This window comes from Arachis hypogaea, chromosome 6 (genome assembly GCF_003086295.3).
Source record: "Arachis hypogaea cultivar Tifrunner chromosome 6, arahy.Tifrunner.gnm2.J5K5, whole genome shotgun sequence".
Classification (NCBI taxonomy): Eukaryota; Viridiplantae; Streptophyta; class Magnoliopsida; order Fabales; family Fabaceae; genus Arachis; species Arachis hypogaea.
Window position 1 is genome coordinate 73,663,702 of NC_092041.1, and position 11,307 is coordinate 73,675,008.

Sequence of the window (11,307 nt, forward strand, 5' to 3'; positions counted from 1 at the left end):
TAATTTAAAGGGCGAAGTACCTGTCGACCCCCTTGGTGAATTTTGATAAGCCCATAATATCTGGCTTAAAGTTTCATGCCACGTTCGAGGTTTATTCTCAATATGCTTTTTGATCAAACTTATCAGGATTTTATTTCCTGCCTCAACTTGCCCATTAGCCTGTGTTTAATAAGGAGTTGAACTGACCATATTAATATTCCTCGAATTTGCAAAATTTTTAATTCGCTAACCAGTAAACATGGTTCCTTGATCAGTACTCAATGTTTGAGGAATTCCAAATAGATGGATTATATGTTCCTCGATGAAGTCAATTATTTCACTTTGACCAACTTCCATCGGAGGAACTACTTCAACCCACTTCGTGAAATAATCAATTACAACCAAGATAAATTTATGATGTTTCGATGAAAGAGGGTGAATCAAACCAATTAGATCCAAAGCCCAACTTCTAAATGGCCATGGTTTTATGATTGAATGCAACTTAGATGCTGGGATCTATTGTATCGAACCATGCTTTGACATTCCTGACATGCTTTTGCATATCCAATACAATCTTTGATCATAGTTGGCCAATACACATGATTACGATAAAACACCCATGTCATCTTCTTCCCAGCCTGATGGGCAGCACATATCCCTTTATGGATGGACTTTGCCCAAAGCAATATTTTGATTATCTTGGCCTAAACATCTCGATAAACTTTCATTATTTCCTTTCTTATACAACTCATCAGCCACCAAGACAAAATTTATCACCTGTAGTTTTACTTTTCTTTCAACTGGGATGTTGGGATTCTTTAAATACTCAGCAATAGGCTTTCTCCAATCATTATCTTCCCATTCACCTATACATAAAGCTTCCCTTTCATCCGCAGGCACTAATATTTGATGGATACTAGCCAACTTTTTAAGTTTCTGGTCGATTCTATATCTCGAAGCAATTTGGGCTAACTCGTTAGCAATTTCATTATGAATCCTTGGGATGTGAACCAAAGAAAATTTTCGAAAAGAAGTTAATAATTCCCAAGCCATTGCTAAATATTTCTATAACTTCTTATTATTTCATTTAAATTCTTTCAATATCTGCTTTAGGACTAACTGAGAATCCCCAAGAATTTGAACTTCCAGAGCCCCTTTATCGATCAATATTTCGAGGCCCAAAAATAAAACTTCATACTCCGCCATATTATTCGAGCAAGGATAGTTCAACTCAAATAAAAATTCTGATGAAATTCATTCTGGTGAAATAATAAGAATTCCTACTCCTGCACCATCTTTGTGCTTCGATCCATCAAAATATAACTTCCAATAATCGACTTCAATATCAATTATATTAGCCCCCTGGTCATTCAGATGGTTCGAATTGTCAACAAGAAAATCTACAATGACCTAAATTTTTACATCCTTGGCCGGGTGATGCACCAATTTTTCCTGGTAAATCTTGTTCTTAATTGAGTGGATTTTATCCACTAATCTCACACTTATTCACAGAATCCGCATGTTTTACACTTTCCTTCCTGATTTTGTGCTATGATTGAAAACATGCTTCTTTGGCCTTTAATTCAATATTTTTAATCCTCTCTTATTACTATTCGATGCCTTATATGTGTGTTAAGTGTTTTCAGAGATTATAGGGCAGATGGCTTAGAGGATGGAAAGGAAGCATGAAAAAGTGGAAGGAATACAAGAAACTGAAGGAATTGCTGAGCTGTCCAGCCTGACCTCTTTGCACTCAATCGACCATAACTTGAGCTATAGAGATTTAAATGAGGCGGTTCTAGTTGCGTTGGAAAGCTAACATCAAGGGCTTCGCAATGACATATAATTTGCCACAGTTTCTTGGCTGTTGGGCGATGCGCATGCGTGAAGCACGCGTACACGTGGATTGTGCCGCAGACAAGTGACACGTAAGCGTGGACGACGCGTACGCGTGAAAGAGCCGCGACCTGTACGTATCAATTTTTGGGCTGTTTTTGACCCAGTTTTCAGCCCAGAAAACACAGATTAGAGGCTATAGAGTGGGGGAATCCATTGATTCATCATACACTTCTCATTATTCACATTTTTAGGTTTTAGATGTAGTTTCTAGGGAGAGAGGCTCTCTCCTCTCTCTAGGATTTAGGATTCCTAGTTTTATGTTTTTGAGTTGGATATTACAAAGAGTTACTACCTCTGTGAATTTTTTATCATTCTAGTTTGTTTTCTATTTCCTTACTCTTTTACTTCCTATTTGATTTCCATTATTTCTTGATTATTTTCAATTGAGTTTAATTGCTATGTCTTCTTCCTACTCCCTTTACATGAATGCGAATTTGGCATCCATGTCAATGGAATAGGCTTTAACTTGACTTTGGAGTTGATTAATATTTGAGACCCTTGAGTTGGAATACTCAAGAGTTAATTGGTAATTGGAAGTTGTTGGCCAGCTTTCTAGTTACTAACACTAACCCTTCTAAAGGGAAATGATTATTTTCTTGTGAATAGAAGTTGGCTCTCAACATGAGTTTCCTTTATTCAATGAAGGATAACCAAGTAGAACAACAACCTATTACTAATTAATCTTGGGAAATCTAACAATGATAGAACTTCAGATTAATCTTTTCCTAGTCAAGACTTTTTAATTTAATTACATAAAACCTCTTGTTAATTTCCATTGCTTTAATTTATAATCATTTATGTGCCCATTGCCCAAACTCCAAATTTCCCAGAAAACAAAAACCCATAACCAATAACAAGAACATTTCCCTGCAATTCCTTGAGAGACGACCCGAGGTTTGAATACTTCAGTTTATTTTTATTGGGTTTGTTACTTGTGACAACCAAATTTTTGCATGAAGGATTTTTTTTGGTTTAGAAACTATACTAGCAATGAGAGTTATTTGTGAATTCTAGACCATACAAAAGTTCTCTCATCAAAATGGTGCCGTTGCTGGGGAATTGCAAACGTGTGCCTTATTATTGGTTATTATAAATATTTGCTTTTTTGCTTGTTTGTTCGTTTTTGTTTTTAATCTTTATTAACTACTATGAATTCTCACCCCTGTTGCTATGAGTTTAGTTCAAATTATGTTGCAGAACGAAGAGATTATAATGACAATATGCACCATGGTTGGAACAAGCAAAGATGGGAGGAGCCACAAGGATTTGATCAACCCTCTTGGCAACAACCCCCTCCAATATACCACAAGAAACAACCATTCCATGATGCATACAAAGACAATGGTTATGGTGGACCTCTACGTGACACTCAATACCCACCACAACATGTCTATGAACCCCCTCCTCAACATAGCTTTGAACCACCATACTCACAAGCCCCGTTCCACCATTCACCTCCATATGACCCTAACTTATATCCACTATACCAACCACCTTATGAGCCAAATGAACCATACATAGAACCACCCCCACTCCAACACAATTACTCTCATGAGCCACCACCTCAATATTCACCATCTCCATGCCTTTACCAAAAAGAACCACCTTCTTACCATGCACCCTTTCTCCAAAATAATGAACCCTCCTATCCACCCCAACCTCCACTGGATGACAACACCCTTGGTGTTATTTACCAAGGGCAAACAGAGCTTCATACCACACTTGTCTCTATCACTAGTCTCACCTCTACTCTCCAAGCTCTTATATCCCGCATGGACCGATCCTCCACCTCGAATACTCAACCTTTAAGCTCTAGTGCAATTTCTTTTCAACCACATAATGATCTTTCCATCCCATCACCACCTTCCATGGAAGAGCACCCACATCCATCAATCCAAGAGCAACATGATCCCAATGATGCTATTAACATGAAACAAGAAAGAAGGGATTGTCTTAGGGACGCAATCACAATGGATCGGTTACACGTGGCCTTATTTCCAGAGGAGCAAGAGGAGGCCCAAAATGTATAGGTAGGAGAGACCCTTGAAGATGAAGAAGTAGTTGAAGGGAGTTGTCATAGAAAGAAAATCATCAAGGAGGAGTACGATTTTATGCTAAAACAATTGGAGGAAGCCGTAATTATTGAAGAGAAAGAAGTGGTTGAAAACTTAGGAGATGCTGAACCTCCATGGGAAAGTCAAGTTATAGAGCCTCCTTCAAAGATGTTTGAAATTGATGTTGAGGAGAGTGTACAACCTCCAAGGCATAGCCTGGTTGAAGACTTTGAAGAGGTTGATCAAGAGATGGACTCAATCATTGATGACTCCTTATTTACAATTGAATCCTCTCCCATTGGACTTGACATGGAGATTAAAGAAGAAGAAGCATAACCTTCCATGCCCTTGGAAAGCAATGAAGAGGAGATTGAATTGGAAGAAAGCTACCAAGAGGAAGAGGTTGAAATTGAAGAAGCATACAAGGAGGTGGAAGAATTCAAAGAAGAGCACAAGGGAGTGGAGCTTGCAAGATCATTAGAAACAACTCTCCCAAAGCCATTACCATCTAGTACAACATTCAAGTGGGTAAAATTCTTATCCTTGACCTTTACTTTCCCACTTGAATATGGTTTACTTGAGACAGATTGTCAACTTAGAGCTCTTTGTGGCATTAAGAGTAAAAGGGAGATGGGTAGTGGTTCGCAACACCATCCTAGGCTCGTTATAGTTGGAAGCTCATGGCCTGATTGTAGGGGTTTGCATAATTCTCAATTAATTGGGTCTAGGAGGATGTTTGGGTGCCTAAATGAGAATTCTAAGGCTGAACCACCCAGATGGAATAATCATGATCCACTTGAAGACGGGTGTAGAAACAAGATTTGGGATCCGAGAATATATGAGGATCAAATTTGGGAGCTCAAAGCTTGTGAAGAACTCCATCAAAGCTTGAGAAATTTACTTGGTATTGATAGCGCTTATTGGAAATCCAAGCATTGGTGGAAGTTTCAAGACGAGTTCAAGCACAAGCCACCATGACAAGAAGCTCACCAAATGTCCAACTTAAGGACATTAACTAAAAGTACTAGGTGGGAGACAACCCACCATGGTATGATCGTTCTTTCTTTTCTCTCCTTAGTTTTATTTTAGTGACTCTTCTCATTAGTATTGCATATAGTTTGCATTTTCATCTGCATAAAAAAATTAAAAAAAAAGAACAGAAAGTTGCGTGGGAACAGTGCAGAAAGTGTGCCAATCACACAAGCATCACCACGCATACGCGTCATCTGAGAATTTGGCACTTCAGTCGTACGCATCAATACGCGCACACGTGATCCAGCAAAATTGATGTAAAAGGTGTATTGGCCGAAAGTTGGGTTGGCTTGGTGCTGGCACTGTGCTCGAGGCATAAATTACATCACGCGTACGCGTTGTGGACGCGTGCGTGTCACTTTCACAATAAGCACAACCACGCGTGCGCGTGCCAGACGCGCACGCGTCATATGACATTTTGGCACATATCCCAAAACGATTAGAGGGTTGTGCGAGTGCCACGATGCCCTCGTGCGAGTAGCACAAACATAGTCACGCATACGCATGACCGACGCTTACGCGTCGCCTCCCTCTCTGCGCATCACACCCGTACACATAGACCACGCGTACGCGTCATGCAGAAAATATCACCTGAACCCTGCGCAGCCCTGTTTTTCATATCTTATATTTTCTTTTCTAACTTCTTTCTTCTTTCCTCCTTCTTTCTTTTTCTTTCTTCTTTATTCTCCATTCTTTTTCTTCTTCTCTCTTTACTCTTTTCTCCTTCTTTCCTCCCTTCCCACTCTTTTCTCCTCCTCTCTCATCCTTATTCCCTTTCTTTTCTTCTATTTTTTTTACATTTGCATACTCGCATTCATGGCATTTTAACTTCATGGTTTCTTCTTCTTTCTTTTTTCATTTTCATACATTTTTATGTTGGTGTTAGAGCTTTATTTGAGTTCTACCTTATTGTAATTGAGCCTGTAAATATTATGCAGAGTGATTTGACAATTGATATTTTAATTTGGCTCTCAGATACATTTAGATTATATTATTTTCATTCCTACCTTACCTTGCTCACCAAGTGTTTGTGAAAAAGTGTATGGCATCTTGAACTCTATTTTGTTTAGTCCTCTTTTACTTAAAATGCCTCTTTCTCAAAACACTTGCATTCCACATAGAATTGGGATTATCATTCACAATTGTCATCATTACAAATGCTCTTTTATTTGGCACATTTATTACTTGATGCTTGAGTTATGCTTCTCATACCTTCGCTTGCATGCTTTTAAACCTCTTGCATCTAGTTGCTTTAAAATGCCTTCATTGACTTCAACTGATGTCCTATTTATATGTAGTCGCGACCATGTATTTAAGACATTATCTTTTACCTTGGCATTGATTATCACTTGGACTTTCTTCCTCCCGGTTCTTGCTATTTGAATTACATGTCCCTTTCCTTTCTCCCTTTTTCAGGATGGCCACCAAGAGGGAAAAGGAAAAGCTTCTTAATGGGGAGACAAACAAGTCCATATGCGCATTCTTTGGAGTAAGCGCAGTAGTTGTAACTCACAAACCGTCCACTTGCACATCTCAGCATGCACCGAGGACGGTGCAATCTTTAAGTGTGGGGAAGTCGATACCGATCTTCGTGGGTTAGTCACTTTCTTCTCAACACCAATTTTTGTTTTTCTTTGTTAGTTCATTGTTGCATTTGCATGTTTGATTGCATATTTGTTTGATTTTGTGCATACATTACCATTACTTGGTTGAAATGATGAATTCTTTTTAAAAAACTTTTTAGAGTATTTCACTAATTTGAATTAAAACTTTTGTTAAACTTGTTTGAAGAAATTTTATTTTGGAACATGGTCTAGAGCTCGAACACACAAAACTAGTGAGATTTTGAGCCTATTTGATTGGTTGCATTTTATCAACCAATATTTTGTTTTGGTTTAATGTATGCATATACTTATATGATTGAGGCTTTATTTCACTTAGCCTACATACCCATATGGACTTAACATTTTCATTATCCTTTGCAAACTAATTTGAGCCTATTTTACCCTATTTATTCTTTACTTTAGCTCATCACAAACTCTAAGCGAAAAATAATAATGTCCCTAATTTGAATCCTTGGTTAGCTTAGACTAGTGAGAGTGCTCATGATTTAAGTGTGGGAAAATTGGGTTTGGAAACATTTGGTTTGAGAATTGGGTGTTGTATATTCTTGGGAAAATGTGCAAAATAATCGTTGAGCACATATTTTTGCATTTAATACTTTAAACATATGCATTGAGAAAAACAAAAGAAAAGAAAAGAAAAATAGAAAAAAATAGAAAAAAAGAAAAAAAAGAGAAAAAGAAAAGAAAAAGAGCAAACAATAAAAATGGGAAAAAATGCCCCAAAGTAAATGATGGTAGCAATGCATATGAGTTGTATTCAAATTCGGATGCATGAATATGTGGCAAAACACAGTTAATGGGTAGTTATTGATTTTACATTATGATTATATGGATTGTCCTAAGTTAGGTGAAAATTTTAGGTTAATTAAGGATTCAGATTTTAGTCCACTTGACCAAATACAATCCTACCTTGACCTTGACCCCATTACAACCCTTAAAAGACCTTTTGATTTGTGTATTTGTGCATTAAATTTCTATTGATTGGTAGAAGAAAAGCAAGTCTAAGAAAGCAAGGTTAGTAGAGAATTGAGAGAATCGAACCTTAAACACTTGAGTAATTAGAGTGTATACACTTCTGGTGAGGGTTCGATGCTCGATTCTTTGTTCCCAGCTTTCATGAAAAATTGTAGGGGCACGGACGCGCACATGCCACACACACGTGGATTGGGAAATTTTAGCATCCACGCGGACACACGCATGCCGCATACGCGTCGACAGGCGACGTTGGACCCCAAATGCTACTTCAAACGTGAAGGCCAACGCGCGCGATTTTGAATCTGGGATTTTAAGTTTAAAAAAGCACAAGGGCGCGCTCACGTCTATGGCGTGTACGTGCAAATTCAACTTTTGAGCATCCACGTAGACGCGTACATACCACACACGCGTGGATGAGCTTCGTGATCCAAGTGCGCAGATGCGCACGGTACGCGTATGCGTGGGTAGCGAGACGTTGGCACTCTAACATTGGGTCAAACGTGAGTGACAGCAACTAGAAAGGCATAATTGGCACACTCTTTCTCCTCAATTTTGTTAGGCAACAATCCAATTAATCTTTGCTTCAATTAAGGCCAAGGCCCACATCCAAGTACACTGAAGATCCAAGAAGAAGCCTATAAATAGAAGAATGTTTGAAGATGAAAAGTAGGCTGGCTCTGCTAGAGAGCATTAGGAGTAGGAGTAGAATAGAAATTCTCTTTGATACACTTTTCTGCAATTGTCATATTTCAGTCTTGAATTCAATTTTACAGTTTCATTTTCCATTGAGCTTGATTTGCTCTTCCTACAATCTGAGCAATTCTCTTCTGCAATTTCACTTTCATATTGAGCTTGATTTACTTTCCTGCACCTTTACATTTTATGTGATTGTTCTGATTGATTGATCTATTGCCTTTTTTATTTTCCAGTACCCAGCCCCCTTTTACATTTGATGCAATTTACTTTTCTTGCTCCTTAAGTTTTTGCCAATTTAAGCTTCTGGCCACTTTACTTTCTGCAATTTAAAATTCATTGCAATTTACTTTCTGTTGCTCACTTTTCACTCAAATCACCAATGTTAGCTTGACTAAACTAATCACCCACTAAAATTGCTTGATCCATCAATTCCTGTGGGATCGACCTCACTCTAAGTGAGCTATTACTACTTGATGCGACCTGGTACACTTGCCGGTAGTTTTGTGTTGGAATTCATTTTCCAACCCATCAAGTTTTTGGCGTAGTTGCTGGGAATTGATTTAGATCAACAATAATTAAGTGGGTGAGAAGTCTAGATTAAGCATTTTCTTTGTTTTTGTTTTCTGCTGATAGCAAGGTGTTTGAGTGACATGAATTTCAATTTTCATTGGGGTTGTGTTTTACAAAATTCAAATGGAGTTCAACTCATTTTATGATCAAACAAATTTTATGGGATATTACCCACCATCACCAATTTCTAATGATGGCTGGGAATATCACCAAGAAAATACAAATTCTGATCACTCCAATCCATGGAGATATGTCTCAGAACCACAAGATGAGCAAGGCAATTTCATAGGATATGTCCCTTCACCACAAAATGATTCAAGTTATTATTCTAATGGTGGCTGTGAATATCACCAAGAAACTATAGATTTTGAGCAATCCAATCAGTGAGGATATGCTAATCAAGAGAATTCCATGGAATGCTACCCAACACCACAAAATAATTCATGTTAATATGCTAATGGTGGATGGGAGTATCAACAAGGAATAAACAAGTGATAACTTTCAAATTCAGCGAAACCCTGGAATTAACAATGGGTAATCCTGAGCCAAATCCCGTTTTCGGAAAGGAAATAAACATTAAGAAAGCGAGAATAAAAAAGGGATAGGTGCAGAGACTCAATGGAAGCTGTTCTAACAAATGGAGTTGACGACCTTTCCTTTCGCGTGAGGAAAGGAATCCTTCTGTACAAATGAAATTCTCGAAAGGCTATACAGAAATATGTATATAGACTTGTTTACGTATTTGTACTGAAATACTATTTCAATTGATTAATGAATACACTACTCGAAATCCCTATTTTTGAATCCTTATATCACAAATGGAAAGATGTCTATCACAAATGAAAGATGTGAATCAAATCAATTCCAAGTTAAAGAAATAATTGAATATTCATATTAACTGATCAATTTATTCACTCCATCCTAGTCTGATAGATCCTCTGAAGAACTGATTAATCGGACGAGAATAAAGATAGAGTCCCATTCCACATGTCAATCTCGACAACAATGAAATTTATAGGAAGAGGAAAATCCGTCGACTTAAGAAATCGTGAGGGTTCAAGTCCCTCTATCCCCAAAAGACCTGCTTAACTCTCTAATTCTTTTTCCCATATGTTAGTTTTTTTTTTCAATTTTGGAAATTCGTTATGTGTCTTATTTAGTATAGTCTTTCACAAATGGATTCGAGTAGAGTTTTTCTTTCTTTTTCTTATCACAATCAACAATCATAAGTATTTGTTTGGAATATGTATTGGAATACATTGGAATCTATTTGGACTATGGAATAAGAATAATATATTCTTATATATATATGCTAATAATAATAATATATATTCTAATTAGAATTTTTTTGTCTTGTTTTTAGTTGATATGGAGTCATTGACATATATTTAAGTAATCTAATAAGATTAATATGATGCCTCAAGAGAGGTCGGGATAGCTCAGCTGGTAGAGCAGAGGACTGAAAATCCTCGTGTCACCAGTTCAAATCTGGTTCCTGGCACATGATGAATTTGTATGAGTATCTTTTATCCATAATCTATATTCATTAAAATGAAATAGGAATATGGATTGTGAATAATAGATATGTATTCTTTTTTATCGGATGTTGATACATATTAATTTATCCATCTAGGTGTCTGGAGATGTTTACTAGATGAGTAAAGAATAGGTGTATGTTCCCGGTATATGTTTATGTCTATAACATTAAATTAAATAGAATATGTAAAAAAGTGAACCCCCTTTTTTTGTGGAGGGCTCCCAAAAGAATATTAATAGTTCAATAATATTCGAATGGTTATATTAAATGGTTGAAAGATCAAAAAGTCTCGTCTTGGAAAGTTCAAGGGTGGGAATAGTCAAAAAAAATCTCGGATACATTACAAAGAGAATCGGACCTATGTATTTTCCTTTGATATTTCATTTCTATTTTCTGCATCTCCTTTGCTTTCATGTTCCTTTTTTTTCGCGGCAATATAATAGAATAGATATTGATGTGAACGTTACATAGTTCATGATGCAGAACTTTTTCAGTTCATCCTATTGGCTTGGCTCATACGAAAAAAGTATTGTTCAAAATTTACAATCTCAATGAATCCTTACCCAAATCTCTTTTGCAATACCAACATTATTGTTGTGAATTTTGTTATCTATCCAATCCCTATATGGGAATGGGACTTCCATTATTCTTTTATTCTGTCTGATTGAACTTCAATTACTTTTTTGGTCTCTAAGAGAATGAATGGATATTCCTTGAATATTTTTCTTTTTGGTTGTCGAAATGCCAGATTTGTTTTTGTATTTTTATCATTTAGTAAGCATCTTGTATTTCATAAAAATTGGGGGCGATATAATCTTTACGCAAAGGCCATGCTATCCAATTTTCGGGCATTAAAATACGTTTCAGACGCGGATGATTTTCATAAGAGATTCCTAACATATCATAAGATTCTCTCTCTTGAAAATCCGCACTTTTCCAA

General features: G+C 36.9%; 1 non-coding gene across 1 annotated transcript; it reads left to right on the plus strand.

Moving 5' to 3' along the window:
- Window positions 1–10,258: 10,258 nt before the first annotated feature.
- On the plus strand, window positions 10,259–10,331 carry TRNAF-GAA (transfer RNA phenylalanine (anticodon GAA)). Its single transcript has one exon. It is a non-coding gene; the product is annotated as a tRNA-Phe (tRNA).
- Window positions 10,332–11,307: the final 976 nt, after the last annotated feature.